This window comes from Dermacentor variabilis, chromosome 1, assembly GCF_050947875.1.
Source record: "Dermacentor variabilis isolate Ectoservices chromosome 1, ASM5094787v1, whole genome shotgun sequence".
NCBI classification, from domain to species: domain Eukaryota; kingdom Metazoa; phylum Arthropoda; class Arachnida; order Ixodida; family Ixodidae; genus Dermacentor; species Dermacentor variabilis.
Window position 1 is genome coordinate 8397365 of NC_134568.1, and position 16676 is coordinate 8414040.

The following is a 16676-nucleotide window of genomic DNA, read 5'->3' on the forward strand; positions in this document are numbered from 1 at the left end:
ATCGGAGAAACATCTTAAGACGTCATCTGCGATGGTTGTTTACGTTTTGTGAATCGACTTACGCTTACTATTGTGGAAGTACTGGACTTCTCAGCTGTGCTATCCTTACATGAAGGCATTTTTTTTCGATTACAGCGCTCGTCTTTGCAGCTACGTGCATCGCAAGCTTGCTGATCTTACGAACAGCTTCAGCTTTGTGAATACGCTTTTTTCGTAAGATTTTTTCTTGTGCCAAAATTTGTTCGCAAGCTCGCTTAGTGAATTCCGCCCCACATTTTGGCAAACGCACGCAAGCTCAAGGGTTCTTTTTACATACGCGATGATTTTTCTTCGACAACGTGACAGGCGCCTGAAAAGCTTCCGGAACGATCAAAAGCGCAGAATAAACCATTCGAGCTTTCCATGGATAGGCTTCGCATTGATGCTAAAGCCTATGATTTTGACAGTTCAAGCAACACAGTTGTGCAGTCTGCAGAGGCTGACACACGCACGCGTAAACTGTGTGATTTAAAATCGCCATCCTTATCGGCATCTTATACTAAATTCGAAGTCTACTGGCCAAGAGGGATGACTTCTGTTCTTGAATACCGGGACCCCGACAAATACTCACGTATACTCATTTCGACGTTACGAAAGAACATTTCTCAAATAAAGCCAACTATCGCCCTTTAGCGCCATATCCATGGGCTTCGAACCATTACGAACCGCGATCGATCGTACTGCGGTGGCGGTTGCACCTGGCGCGGCCGCGAAGGCCGTATCATGAAAGCGATATGCGTTGGCGACAGATAGCGCTGACTGCTGACAGCCTCGTGTGCTCTGTGGTATCGCCGCATAGCTCGCGTTGAAGCGGAAGGCAGCGCGATGGTGAATTCGCTCGCTGCTACGGGCGCTGTCTTGAAAGAAATAGCCTTATGGGACGGACGGAGGGTTTTTATTGTTGGGTAAACGCATTTAAAATTACCAGCGTCAACAGTATGCATTTCTTGGAACGGTTCTGATCTCGGTTGGCGTGCTTCAAGTCAACCGGCGTCAATGGCACGCACACTTGATTAAAAAGCTAGTTAGTCTAATTTGCTTTAATACTAATAAACTTTCTACCCGAAGACACTCATTAATATATGTCTCTGAGATAAAAATAAAATCGAATAAAACGCCGTACCTGTCACATTTTATCACTTTTTTTAAGGAATATCGAATTTCGGAAAACATCAGCTATAGTACACTACACTGCTCCCCCTCTGCTAAGAGTGTTTCTAACGCTCTCTTCTTTATTTTACTATTTTGCGCGTCGCAGTACCAATGGTTATGCGGACCTGTACTACCGATCCAACCTTACGTGATATAACTTAGCATTAAGTATAGTTCAAATGGATCTTTTTACGTTTCGGTAGCTCGAGCAATGAATTCAGGTGGTTGTGGAGTATACTAAAGAGGTGTTAAAGAAACATGAAATAGTTTCCGCTTGTTGTGCCTCTTAGCAGCTTTCCTGAGTAAACGCAATTCTCACTGCATTCTTTTTTTTTCACGATGCTCTTCTCGGCAGTGCTTGGAATGACAGAGTTGGCGGGCTGCATGACTATGTCGTCCCCACTAGGGCATGACTTCAAGAGCGTCGGCAAGCCCGTGCCATTCATGGAAGTTAAAGTAAGTATGGCAGTTAAGTAAATGAGTGCTTCATATTTAGAAGGGAATAAACGGGAAGAGCTGGAAAAAAAAAACGTTCGTATAAGAATCAACTACGGGCAGAAATACGTCACCCACCGCGGTGGACTACCAGAAATGATGTTGCGCTACTAAGCACAAGCCAGTGGTATTAAATCCCCACCGCGGTGGCCGCATTTCGATGGGGCCGAAGTGCAAAATACACCCGTGTCTCGTGCATCGGTGGGACGTTAAAGAATCCCAGGTGCTCATAATGAAAAAGGAGTCCCTCACTATGGTGTGCCTCATAATCACGTCGTGGTTTTGGCACGTGAATCTCCAGAAAAGAAAATTGAACATCAAAATTTTTTTGTCATGAGAGCGCATAGATCCAAACCGGCGTTAACAGCTACACGCGATTGTTTGTGAAGCTAGTGGTCAACAGAGAGAGAGGGGAAAAAAAAGTCAGGTGTGGTGCAGCATCATCTCAGAACACGGACGCTGATGTTCACAAAGAAAAGGATGCGCTATATTCTTTCTCGACGCACCACTTCTATCTAAAGCGAAACTTTCTTGCCGAGTTCGAGGCACTTTTTTCTACGTATCTGCATGGGGCGGTTTTTCACTAAGCTACGCTGTCCGTCCGCTACTCCTAAGCGAAAACGTTCTTACGCTAAGATTAGGGTGCAGCCGAAGTGGCAGCGCATTTAACTGACTACGTCGGATGAGAGTGAAGAGAAAGCAAAGCTCGGATTAAACGACAGGAAATGAACAAAGCACGGTCAACTGGTAGCATGATCACACGGCGTGCATCTGTAGTTAAGGCTATGTTCTTACGGCCAATCACTACGAACCCCTGTTCATCAGCTTCATTTTCCGGGCGTCTGCTACAGCGCCTAGAAGCGCAACCGTGCTCGCGCGTTCACCGCACCGCCGTCAAAAGAATTGCAGTTGAAATGTTACGCATTCTTATCGCCTTTCTGCGAGACAAATGACTGATGCACACATGGCGGCATATTTGGCGCCGAAAATGACGCTCATGCGGAACAATTCGCGGCCATGTCTCCTGAGCTAACCCCGTCTGTAGGAACATCACCGCAACCACTTCCACCATATTACAAAGCGATTGAATGTGTTTATTTCCATAATAAATACAAAAAAGAAAGAAAGCTGCATCATAAATAACTCATATGGCCTCAAGGCAAGGCGACTACACTGTAAACGAAAATAAACCCACCTGGGAGTTTTTAAGAGGTGATGTGCCCTAAAACCTCCTCTCTCAAATATTTACTCCGATGTATGGGAGCAAAACAGCGCCATCCCCTCGTTTCACTCCGCTGGCTAGCTGCGGGAGTATTAAGGCGACATGACGCGATTTTACTCCGCTTAAAAATCTTGTTCTCCCATGAAACTCCGATAGGGAGTTTTAAAAAACTCCCCTCCGCCGATACAGGTTGGTCACGTGGCGCTTCCCATGAGGCTGTGCGCCTCTCCAGCGACCGGGCGCGTTCGGCGGAGCGGGCAGTGTTCATGGCTGACGGTTTGTTTACGTCTGTGAAGTGTCGTTCCGTGACAGCGTTTCGTCAATTTGTTTCCCGTATTTCCTTCCAGAAAGTGTTATAGGCATGCCTGAAGCTCACTGTATCTCAGCATCAAGTACATTAGCTGTGATCGCTTTGCTGACAACGATGATTGCAAGAACCACGTTTTCAAGTGCGGAAAAAGGCTTAGGTATACCTCGAAGCTGCTCACTGGCTCGTGATGTCGGCTCACGTTCTGGCTGTGTTTTCGTGCTGCGTCACCCTGTCTTGTGTTCTTCAGTACGTGAAATGCGACTTCTATGTCCTTTTGAGTACATGCTGACAACGTCCAGTGTAGTGTTTGAAAGGACCGCGTAGCAATGGAAACAGTAGCCACTGTTCGAGCGACGACATCCGTGCTAGTCGCGCCTGAATGGCGTAACCCAAGTTCGTTGCGGTGCTGTGTTGCCAGTGAGAAAGACCGGAGTGCAAGCAACTGTTTTTATGTATCTGTGAACGGATATCCTCGCCCGAAGAAAAACGGTAGGACATAAGTATGCGTACTGAAAATAAAGCTTCTTATTGAGCGATGTGAATCGAATTGTTATCGCGCATATATGTTTTGGTCACGTCGTTGCTTCCTATATTGCATTAACATTACGCTCTATCCGAGACACTGATTTAGACGCATGCCTGCTGGCTCCGAGTTTAGGGATTCACTCGACAGATCAGCGATGTAGCTCCTTTTCGCAACCGAGACAGATTGCTCGGACGCAGAGCAAGTAGTGCGGTGTATAAAATGTATGACTGCGCATTTCTCGGTGTTAATTATGTCGGCTGCTGCGGGTCATGCTCAAACGTAATAATTTCTTGCTGCGCTACCACTATATCGCAAAAATTTAATTTTGCTATGCAACACATGCACTTACATTTTTCTTGCTTACTGTAACTAACGCACTACTTTTTGGCCGCGAACGCCGGCAGTGTGCGAAGTCGCTTCAGCACTCACAGAATGGCATGATAATTTTGAAAAATTACGCCATTAACTTCTTTTCTCTCACTATTTTGAATTAACAGTGTTGTGTTGCTTAAGGTATTCTGTTAATTTCAGAGAGAGAGATCTCGTATGAACGAGCATGTGAGTCGTAATTCTGAAAACAGCACAGCTGCTCCCTAGGCAGTTTCGAGGCACACAATATCGTGGCTATATATACTGGCACCGTTGCTTCTTGAGTATCGCGTGTACGTGTGATGTCTTTCAACTTTCTGCATTGGGCGTTTCTAAAATGTTTATGTATGTCATGATATATGTGCTTTCATTGACTTGTTCCGTCGAATTCGACGCGGTCTCGTGTGCGTATTTCGAAATTTGACCAGCAGCCTCTGCATGTAAACATGTTCGCGCAAACTCACGCGATGGCTCTTTTTATACTCCCGTTGCACCTCGAAAAAACTCCGTCAGTAGCAAAGCAAAAAATAAAGAAAAAACAGAAAAAAACTCTCATAATTCCACGCGAAAATTCCGCTCGTACGGAGTGAAAATTCTACTCCGATCATACGGAGCAAAAAAAACTCCGAACCGGGGGGTCGCTATAGGACAAGCAGTATACTCCCACCTCGGAGTTATTTCCGTTTACAGTGTAGCACCCGTATGTTTCTCCGATTGGCATGCGATCACGCTGCACACAGTTGCAGGTGCGCTTTTAATGGCGTGAATAAGCTCAATATCAGGTCTCTCGGCAGCCGGTAGCGTCTGAAGTGCTGGTTGACGATGCCTTCGAGCGCCAGCCCACGATGAAGCGCGCGCTACCTTCGCATTGGATCCCTGTCGAGGAAAGAGAGAGCTATTAAAGCACCCCTAGAACAGAAATGCAAAAAGAAGCCGTGGCTATACCGACACACACATATTGTGACCAAAACCTTCACTACGTACCCTTTGCACGTGCATGTTTTAATAATAATAATATTTGGGGTTTTACGTGCCAAAACCACTTTCTGATTATGAGGCACGCCGTAGTGGAGGACTCCGGAAATTTCGACCACCTGGGGTTCTTTAACGTGCACCTAAATCTAAGCACACGGGTGTTTTCGCATTTCGCCCCCATCGAAATGCGGCCGCCGTGGCCGGGATTTGATTCTGCGACCTTGTGCTCAGCAGCCCAACACCATAGCCACTGAGCACGTGCATGTTTTGCTGCCTGTCACATTTTGACGTCGTATCAGCATTGACTGCTTGTCAGTTTCTTGTCAGTGCCGCAGGCGTCACAAGAATGTGATCCTTTTGGGTGAAGGCAACCTGTCAATAAACCCGCACATGCTACTTGAAGGCATCAATGTTACCGGGTTAGAGACCCTCGTTAGGTAATAAACGAGAAAAAAGGGGGCTTAACCGAGGGGCCCGATTTTTATTAGTCATATCATCAGAAGCCAACAAACATTAGCACCAAGGAGAAGCATAGGGGAAATTACTTGTGCTTAATAAATGAAATAAATAAACGATAAATTAATGGAAATGAAAGTGAATACAAAAACATCTTGCCGCAGGTGGGGAACGATCCCACAACCTTCGCATTAGGCGTGCGATGCTCTAGGAATTGAGCTACTGCGGCGCTGTTTCACCATCCACTTTCTTGGGTATTTGTGTCTCCAAGTAGAACCCTGGGAGTGTTGGCCAGCGCCACGTTCACGTTTTCGGTACGCCTGCTGCAGAAAGGATGTTCCACATCCGCCGCAAATGTGGGTCAGTGGTGGTGCTGGCTAACACTCCCAAGGTTCTACTACAAAACGTAAATATCCAAGAAAGTGCATGGGCAAACTGCGCCGTGGTAGCTGTATTGGTAGAGCATCGCACGCGCAATGCAGAGGTGTTGGGATCGTTCCCCACCAGCGGCAAGTTGTTTTTTCGTCCGCTTTCATTTCCTTTACATTATAGTTTATTTCATTTGTTTAGCGTCAGTAATGTCCCCTATGTTCTCCCTGGTGTTAGTGTTTGTTGGCTTCTCTTTATAGGACCATATATATATATATATATATATATATATATATATATATATATATAAATATATATATATATATATATGACCCAATATCACAAGCAGTGTCATTCCACTCTTCCAAGCGCGTATGCGTGTCCTTTTATACTTGTATATGCTATGATATTATATACTTACATAGACATTTCTTCTACTTTTTATACTTTATACATGTAGGTCACAGAATAGAAGCACATAGGATAAAAAACGGCACGTTACTGACGTTTCGGCCGAGGACCGGCCTCCGTCAGAATAAAGGCCGGTGCCTGGCCGAAACATCAGCCAAATTCTGCTGTTTTCTATTTTCTACGCGCTTGCATCCTTTCACCTATTTTACTGCCGGATCCTGTAATTTAACGCTTCACTTATATATAAGTGAAGCGTTAAATTACACGATCCGGCAGTGAAATAGGTAAAAGAATGCAAGCGCGTAGAAAATGCAAGCGCGTAGAAAATGCAAGCGCGTAGAAAGCGCGTCGGCTGCTTCGGGCGCGCCGAAGCGAGCTGAAAACGAGTTTAAATTCCCTCGTACGCTGCGGTCCTCATTTAGTGGCGAAATTTTCTCGCTTCGAGTGTCTCCTTTACAACGCTTCAAAGCACTACAATAGGTAGTGGCTGCCTTTGAAGGCGCGCAACATGGTAGGCTACTGCTCGGTGCCGCAGGGCCGGACGCACGTAACGGAGGCCGGTGTCAGCCTTATTCACACGTAGCCGCAGGACGAGAAGCTGCGTGAAGCTTGGCTCGCGAAACATAAAACCGGCAAACGGTCATCGGCTACAACTCGGGTATGCAGCAAGCACAGACGCAAGGAAGATTTCTGCTACGTCGCCCGGTCTGCGATGTTCTGAAAACGCGCACTGAGACGCTCGCCCGAGTCCGCTGCCCGACTAATGTCATGACGGTTTGGTCTATGAATTTGTCGATGCTATAGATACTCGCAAGTTCAGTGGAGTGGAAAGGCAGCGGTAAGAATCACATTTAAAGAAAGCATGGCATATGGTCATGCTTGTGTCATGAATTAATGCACTGGATTACAAAAAAGGAGCAGAGGGAAATTGCACGCTGAGAACACCGATAAACATACAGTGCGACGCAACTCGAGAAATAATATTGAAAGGTCAAAGAATTTAGAAGAAAAAAAAGATTGAATCGTCGCGACGGGACATCACCGTCCCCGTAGGCGACGAAGTCTCTACAATGAAATTATTTTTGAACAGCTCTGATAGCGCCCACGCAACAATGGTTGCTTGTATACTGTCAAATGCTCATATTCTGCGGCCTAAAGCTCATGGCACGGTGCGAAAACGCGCGCGCGGAGAAAGCGATACAGTGCGCGGACAAGCATGCAGACGCGCAGTCGGTCGCTACGAATCTGCGCGATCGCTGCATTGAGGCTTCGTTCTATTACGCTCCATTTAGTTATACAAACACTATAAGAACATATTTCACATAGCTTGCTCTCAGCGTTTACCTACCTTTCACGCAAGAAGCCGGTTCGGGAGACTCCATCGCGGCGACCGCGCGCAGTGGCGTTCACTGTACGCATTCGGTAAGGAGATAGCGTCTGTAAGCAATTGTGTGCTTTCAGTTTGCCCAAGATTACTATTTAGACATTACTATTTAGTAAGAAACTTCTCTCGTTCCGAAAGTACTTATAGAAATGTCCGGGAGAGCTCGCGCGTGGTGTTTTCAGTGAGCGCTGGCAGCAAAACCTATGAGGAGCGCGCCGCGTGATCCCTCATACTACGCCAGCGAGGCGCTTCCGATAGATGGCAACTTCGTAACTCCTCGCCGCCAATATTGTGCTGTCATTCTTATGCTATCTTGAAAAATGATGATTTAAAGAAAAACTGAAATTTCGTGTACTAATTCATGGATATATACAATATGTGCCGATGACGTAATTGGCACGTGACTTGGAAAACGAACATCGCTAAAAATGGGGCCATACAAAAACAAGACAGCGCACTATCGTGTGTTATCTCGTTTGCAGGCCAGACTTCTTGCAGCCCAGGTAACAGTGCACATCACCGTTGTTTCCTAGCCAGACCTTCTAGTGCGTGGTACGACCACCGCTACGTGCGGGAGAGGGCGGGCACTATCTTCCAAGATTCCGGGCACTCAAACACGCTTTCGGCATAGTTGGCATGCCGTATTATTCTAGAGCTTTTAAAAAAAAAAAGAACGAAGCTTTGCGTATAGAACTTCGATAGTACGAAGTGATGCAAGTTTCACTCACTTTTAGTGTCCTGCTCTTCGACTTGTTTGGAGAGATGTTTGGAAGTAACTTACCATCATGGTATTGTAGTCATCACACGACAGATATTATTTGGTGACACTCGGGAACTGATGAGCTTTTGTGAAAATGACGGCACCCGTTGTGCGCAGTAAAATAAGGGCCAGTAGCTCCGAAAGATTTGAAAACGTGGTGTCTCCTGACACCCGCATATTTTGAAAATTGCCGAGACCTTTAGTCAGATAAGCTTTCCGCAGCAAGCAGCACGTGTTACCGCGTGGTAGGTGAGCCTCAGCTAGGCGACTGACCACGGCTGTCTGGCGTTGAGCGATCGGCCAGTGACGAGACGCTATCCCTATGTTCATAATTATCTGCGAACATTGTTCTTGACGCCTTTTATGCGCGTCCCGCCCTCCTCGTATCCATCACTTCACTCCCCTTTTTAACGTTCTTTTCCGTTAGTCACTGTAACACTCTTCAACATTCACCGGTTCGTTGAATGGCGTGGCCGCCGCTGGCATTCCTATATTTCTGTTTCTGTGTGGACTTCGAGGCCGTTTTCATACCTGCCCTCCCACGTGTTTGTTGTGGCAGTTTCTTAGCTTCCCTGCTCCAGCATGCCCGTCTTTGATATATTTTGCCGTGCGCGAATCAGCGTTCCCTTAAAGTGAAGCTTTCTTTTTCGAATGCTCGCCGCGCATCGGGGTAGTTGAGAGCGCGCATATACATGGAAGAAGCGTGGCAGAGAGGAATGAAGACGCGAGAAACTCATTTGGACTTTTGCACCGCGTCGAATTTACACAAAACCCTCTGGAGCTCCCTGGGCCTCGATCGCCACACTACGCTCCTCACAGGTGTAATCCGCCTTTTTCCCGGAGCTACGGCGCATGCGCCCTGCCTTAGCGAATTAGTCGCGAAACGTTTTGGAAGTGACGCGCGCGCGGCAGCGCGGCCAGATATCGGGGGAAAGCCTCCCGAAAAAAAAATTACACAGACGCGCACAAGAGCCAACACTCGCGCCGTGTACCACGTTCGAACTCCACTGGTAGCTCTACTTCGGTGCGGTGCTGAAAACGTGCGTATCGTAAGACTGCAAACTCCACTTTAAAACAGAAAGCGGTCAGGGCTTCGCCCGAACTGCACCGTGAACCACGTAGTTGCCGTCTTGCAATGATGGCTAGCAACTTTAACGAAAAGCCCCTGCGTTACACTTGGGCGACACCTGAAAAACATCACGTTGCTGACGAAGTCTTCTAACAGCGTAGGTCCTCTCTCGCTGGTGATGGCAGCGCCTGGCCGACTTCACTTACCCGTTTAAAAGCGGTAACACTGGGTCTATACGAGACCAATGAAACCGAAAAAACGCTGACGCCAACGACTGGCCGACTATTCAGCACTATGTCACTGAGACCATTTGGTCATAACAGGCCAAAAATGACGCAACCGACGGGTGCGAGTTATCGTTTAGCACGACGGGCTTTCTTGTCAATGGCACCGACAAAGTCGGTGTGCCCATTATGATCGTTCGACCGAACCCCGCGCAATCGGCCATCGAACCGATAACGCGATAGGCACTGCTCCTTCGCTTGTATACATAATTATTAGCACTCAAAATTTCGAAACATGGCTTCGAAGTTTAAATGCAGAAGCAGCAGTCCTCCGAAGCTTTGCACATGAGGTTTGAGCCAGTGCGTGTTGATCCTATTTAGCGAAGGTTGGGGGTTAGGCCTGACTCCCTCGAGTTCGTGCGCAGGCTACCCGTAGACCTGAACTTAAAACTAAGCCCTTACGGTGAAGGAAACTGCATTTATATTTCAACTGTGGCCATATAGCCGATTTCATAACTACTCCTTACTTCGCATTGTGCGTACACGATATGTGGGAAGCAGCGACGCAGCGCTGTGCCAATATATATCAACGTTCCCAAGGCTGCCGGTCGCATTCGATACGTAAATGGGTGGGTCTGTACATGTTGTGATCCTGGCACATTTCTTCATTCCAAACAAGTCTGCGTTAAACAGGGAACAAGAGATAGTGCATTCGGTAAAGAGAGAGAGAAAGTAATGCAGAGAAAGGCAGGGAGGTTAACCAGAGGTAGTTCCTGTTGGCTACCATGCGCATGGGGAAGGGTTAAGGGGGATAAAAAGAGAAACAGAGCGGATGGGGGAGATAAAAAGAAAGAGAGACAAGCACGAACAAAGCGCGTACACTACAAAGCGGTAGGGGCGGCTTTATTAGAGTCGGTCGTGAAGCCCCGTAGACCGCAGGAACCCTAATAACGCGAGTAAGGCCTTCAACGCGGATGGTATTTCGGAGCGTAGGGCTAAAACTTTTAGTTCTGATACTGGACGATTGTCCAAGTGGTCCAGTACTCTGCACATCACTTGTCTCTAAGCACTATATCGCGGGCAGACGCAGATATGTGCGAGCGTCTCGTCGATGTTGTATGTGTCGCACGTGGGGCTGTTGGCCATTCCAATGAGGAAAGCATATGAGTTCGTAAAGGCAACGCCTAACCACAGACGGTAGATCATGGTCTATTCACGTCGTGGTAACCCAGGCGGGAGGTGCATCTGTATGTCCGGAGACAACGAACGCAACCGACACATGGTGAAAACATTTGAGTCCCACAGGGGCAAAGTACAATCACGGAACATCAATTGCAGCCGAGCCGCAGCATCTGTTCGCGAAAGCGGAATGAAGACTCGTTGGCCACTTTCATGTGCAGATCAGGCGGCTTCGTCGGCGTGGTCATTCGCGCTGATGTTACAATGTGCTGGAAGCCACTGAAAGATTATGTTGTGTCCCGTGTCATGGCTTTGATGATATATGTGCCGAATTTCTGAGGCCAGTTGTTCATTGGGTCCGTGGCGCATTGGGCTTCGTAGGCACTGAAGGGCTGCCTTGGAGTCACTAAAGACTGTCCATTGTTGCGGTGGTTTCTGCTTAATAAAATTAAGTGCAGCACGGAGCGCAGCCAGTTCTGCACCCGTCGATGTGTTCACACATGAATTTCTTAATTTGATTTCCTCAGGTTTTGCCGGGATCATGACTGCAGCAACAGAGCTGTTGAGTTTTACTGAACCATCTGTGTATACATGTTGCCGGAATCTGTGCACGTTCTGAATGTGCTCCAAAGTTGCTGGTTTCAAAGCTTGCAATGGCGCTCCAGCTTTTTTTCTGATTCCTGGAATCGTCAGTTTCATTTGCGGCGGTACAGCAGCACAAAAAACTGCCTAGGTCATTTACCAACGGTGTCATCGGTGGCATCCGCGTTTTCGCGAGCGAACTACACGACCTATAAGTGAGCGCTTATGCCGAGCACAGTTTCCTCTTGATTGCACGCGCAAACTGTAAGTATTATGAAGTTAAAGAAAAGCCAGAGTCAGTAATAACAGCCAGAAATATATGTGTCTGGATCACAATTGCCGTTGTTTAAGTGGCTCGGCCGCTCATATTAGAGTGTTTTAGTGGAGCGTGTTTACGTTCTGCTCAGCAACTGAGCGGAGCGGAAGCGCGAATGGGCAAGCGCCGTCCTCTTAGCCGTAAGCAGGCTAGCGGAGTGAGGAACACGTTACACTTAGAAGCTGCGTGAGCAGATCGTGCTGCGCAGCACTTTGGCTAGCGTTGGCGTCAGAAAGGGTTGGATTGAATGCAGAAAGCAAGCTCGCTGGCTATCACGTGGCGTTCCCCAAGATGGCGCTTTATTTTCCATTGCATAAAATGGACCGGTAACGCATTACAAGCGCACGTCTAATATTTCATGAACAAATAAGGTTATATATATATATATATATCTGCTTCCACTGCTTCCACTACCGTCGCATAGGCCACGTCGCTCGCCACTGCCGCAACCGATGGCCACCACCTCCTCGGACATACGCCGCCGCTTATTCCCGCATCTTTGGACCTTCCGTTCCCTATACCACCCGCCATAAATCCACCGCCGCTGATGCTCCTGCTCCGAACCTTCGCTACAGCCGCTCGCCCTCACCTTGACGCCATCAGTCTCGTTCGCCCCAACCCCATCACTTCTCTTCACCGCCTGTCGCCTCCCGGATCCAGCCGGAAAACTAGGCACTGTAGCTTCTGGAGATGAAGCTGCGTTGTCGACCCTGCCCTCAAATCCTCTGCTCACGTTACCCACGAACCGAAACCTTCTTGACGTTGACGTTGACGGCTATCCTGTCACGGCACTCATCGATACAGGAGCACATCTTTCTATTATGAGTGCTGCCTTCCGACGACGTCTGAACAAGCTTCACAGCCCAGCGTCGGCACGCGTCGTCCGCGTTGCGGATGGCGGTACTGTGCCTATCATCGGCATGTGTACGGCACGCGTCAGCATCGCCGACCGCCACACTCCTGTCCTATTAACCGTAATTGCTCATTGCCCCCACGACCTCATTCTCGGCCTCGATTTTCTCTCCGCACATTCTGCTCTCATTGAATGCTCCTCCAGTACCCTTCGCCTTGGGTTGCCGATGCTCTCAGAACCTTCTGACGCATTCCACGGCCGCTTACGTCCCACCAGCTTTCTTCGCCTGCAGCCGAAGTCAATAGCCTACATTGAGCTGTTGTCTTTCCCAATAGTTCCTGATGGCGAGTACCTCGTCACTCCTCTGCCCGACATTCCAATAAGGTATGACGTTACAGTGCCTCACAGTATACTTAAAATTACTGGGAACCGCCCTCGCATGCCTGTCTGTAACTTTGGATTGGCAAAGCAAATTCTACCGCAAGGTATTTGCCTTGCCACCGTTGATTGTTTTGGCGGCCAATATGTGGCAGCATTATCGACCGATGGTTCTCGCGAGCTTAGCATGCCCCTCGCGCCAGCCTCGGGTGCCGATCCCAATATAAAGAAAATGGTTGCGACGGACCTGTCCTCTGCGCAGGCTGAAGAGCTTTGCCAAGTATTATCGTCCTACCGAGATATTTTCGACATCGACGATCGCCCCTTAGGCCAGACGCTCGCGGTCGAGCATCGGATTCTTATGGCGATGCTACGCCTATTCACCGACGACCGTATCGAGTTTCTGCATCGGAACGCCGAGTAATTTAAAACGAAGTCAACAAAATGCTCGATAAAAACATCATTGAGCCTTCTTCGAGTCCCTGGGCGTCACCTGTGGTGTTGGTTAAGAAGGACGGCACGTGGCGCTTCTGTGTGGACTACCGTCATCTGATCAACATTACTAAGAAGGACGTCTACCCCTCCGACGTATAGACGATGCCCTTGACTGCTTCCACGGTCCCAGCTATTTCTCGTCTATTGATCTTCGTTCGGGATACTGGCAGATTGCTGTTGACGATATGGACAGAGAAAAAACCGCGTTAATCGCACCTGATAGCCTATACCAATTTCAAGTAATCCCGTTTGGATTATGCAACGCCCCTGCCCCTTTTGAGCGCATGATGGACTCGTTGCTCCAAGGTATCAAATGGTCCACATGCCTCTGCTACCTCGACGACGTCATCATCTTCTCGCCAACGTTCGACACTCACCTTGAGCGTCTCACAACTATACTTGATGTATTTCGAAAGGCGAAGCTGCAGCTTAACTCGTCGAAATGTCGTTTTGGCCACCGGCAAATTACTCTTCTGGGCCATCTCGTTCACGCTTCCGGAGTACAGCCTGATCCCGACAAAGCTCGCGCTGTCAGAGAGTTTCCGGTTCCGAAGACAGCCGCAGACGTTCGAAATTTTGTAGGGCTATGCTCTTACTTTCGTCGTTTTGTTCCAGATTTTTCGACAATTCCTAGATCCCTAACTAATCTTTTGAAGAAAGACGTACAATTCTCGTGGGGCACTGGAGAGGCCGCCGCCTTCTCTCGTCTCGCCACTCTTCTAACCTCACCACCCATTCTCGCCCACTTCGACCCGGATGCCCCTACAGAATTGCGTACAGATGCCAGCGGTCATGGCGTAGGTGCCGTCTTAGCCCAGCATCAGCGTGGCCAGGATCGCGTTATTGCTTATGCGAGCCGCCTCCTAGCACCATCGGAGCACAACTGTTCCATTACGGAACGAGAATGCCTTGCTGTTGTCTGGGCGGTTGCGAAGTTCCGTCCATACCTTTACGGTCGCCCTTTTTCCGTAGTCACTGACCATCATGCTCTCTGCTGGCTCTCATCGCTAAAAGAGCCAAGAGGCCGGCTTGGTCGATGGGCTTTGAGGCTACAAGAATTTTCATATTCCGTGGTGTACAAGTCTCGCCGCCTGCACCAAGACGCTGACAGCGTGTCGCGTTGCCCTGTTGACGACTCTGACTCCTCCAATATTGCCAGTGCTTCTTGCGTATTCTCTGTATCACAGCTGCTTCATTTCGCCGACGAGCAACGCCGTGACGCCTACAACAGAGCGCTCATCGACCGTTTTGAGCACACTCCGGCCGATGCTACTCTACGCCTCTTCGTCCTCTGCGACGGTACTCTGTACCGTCGTAACCTGCATTCGGACGGCTGTGAGTTCCTACTTGTAATACCTAAACACCTCCGCTCCACCGTTGTAGAAGAGCTCCACAACGCACCAAAGGCAGGACATCTCGGCGTATCTCGAACGTATGACCGTGTACGTCGCCGTATTTTCTGGCCGGGCCTTGCCCGTTCCGTACGACGTTATGTCGCCGCTTGTGAACTTTTTCAACGACGCAAGAAGCCTTCCCAGCACCCCGCTGGTTACCTGCAGCCGCTCGACATCCCTGCCAAGCCCTTTCATCGTGTCGGCTTAGACCTTCTCTGCCCATTTCCGGAATATACATCAGGAAACAAGTGGGTTGCAGTCGCGGTGGACTACGGGACCCGCTACGCCGTAACCCGTGCTCTTTCGACCAGTTGCGCAACTGATGTTGCGGACTTCCTCCTACATGATATAATTTTGATGCATGGTGCTCCGCGTCAATTGCTAGCAGACCGTGGCCGTACATTTTTGGCCAAAGTCATCGACGACATCATGCGTGCCTGCTCAATACGGCATAAGTTTACCACCTCCTACCACCCCCAAATGAACGGCCTCACTGAGCACTTGAACCGCACCCTTACAGACATGCTATCCAAATACGTTTCCGACGATCACCGTGATTGGGACCTGGCTCTACCTTACATTACCTTTGCATACACCTCTTCTTGTCTCGAAACTGCTGGCTTTTCCCCGTTTTACCTCTTGTATGGCCGCGAACCAACGCTACCACTGGACACTGTGCTTCCGTCCGCCACAGCTTCCACTAGCGATTATGCCCGTGATGCAATCGCCCATGCTGACCACGCTCGTCAACTTGCGCGCGCTCGTCTACAAGTGTCTCAAGACAAGCAGAAGCAACGCTACAACTACCGTCACCGTGATGTCCATTTTGTGCCCGGCAGCCTCGTGTTGCTTTTGTCACCTTCGCATAAAGTTGGCCTTTGTGAAAAACTGCTTTCTTGTTACACAGGCCCATATCGCGTGCTCCGCAACGTGACCGATTTCACCTATGAAATCATTCTAGGCACGCGCACTACGTCCTCTGCTGTGACAACGAGTAACTTTGCCCACGTCGCCCGACTCAAGCCCTACAACTATCCACGTGCCTTGGATATTTAGCAGCACCGTGACGGTGCTTTTGTCGCCGGGGGAGTAGTATTACGATATCATTGAGCGATGCTCAAGAGATGAGCCGCCGCGAGAACGACGATGAAGTTGGTCGGTGCGCTTGGCGCGAGCGAGTGTCGGCCTGTTTGGCTGGCTCCAGTGTAAATAGCCCCTGCTGTCTTTCCACAGGCAACAATATATATATATATATATATATATATATACAGGGTGTCTCTGTGAACACTTTTCAAATTTTTTAAAGGTTACCTGTGGCAGATAGCTCAATTCTAGTTTATGAGCCGGTCTACTCAAAGCGGCGGACACTACTTGCACAAAAAATTGATATACAAAATGTAACTAACAAGAATTTTCTAATTAACTTGATAGCTAATTATCTCATGACCAATATTACAGTTTACAAATTTTAGCAGTTGACTTCGTACGGCGGATCCACTTGGAACGAATTCTCAGGATGGCACCAGTTTCGAAACATAATCCGAAAAAAACATAAACTTTGCGGAAAAATGCATTGGCGTTCTAGTTACTTGTGTGCTTCAGTGCATGAAACAACGTTTTGTCAACAAATTAACTGCAACGCCATTGCATTTCTCTGCAAAGTCCGGGAATTTATATATAGAAACTGGTGTCATATTGAAAATTCGTTCCAAGTGGAT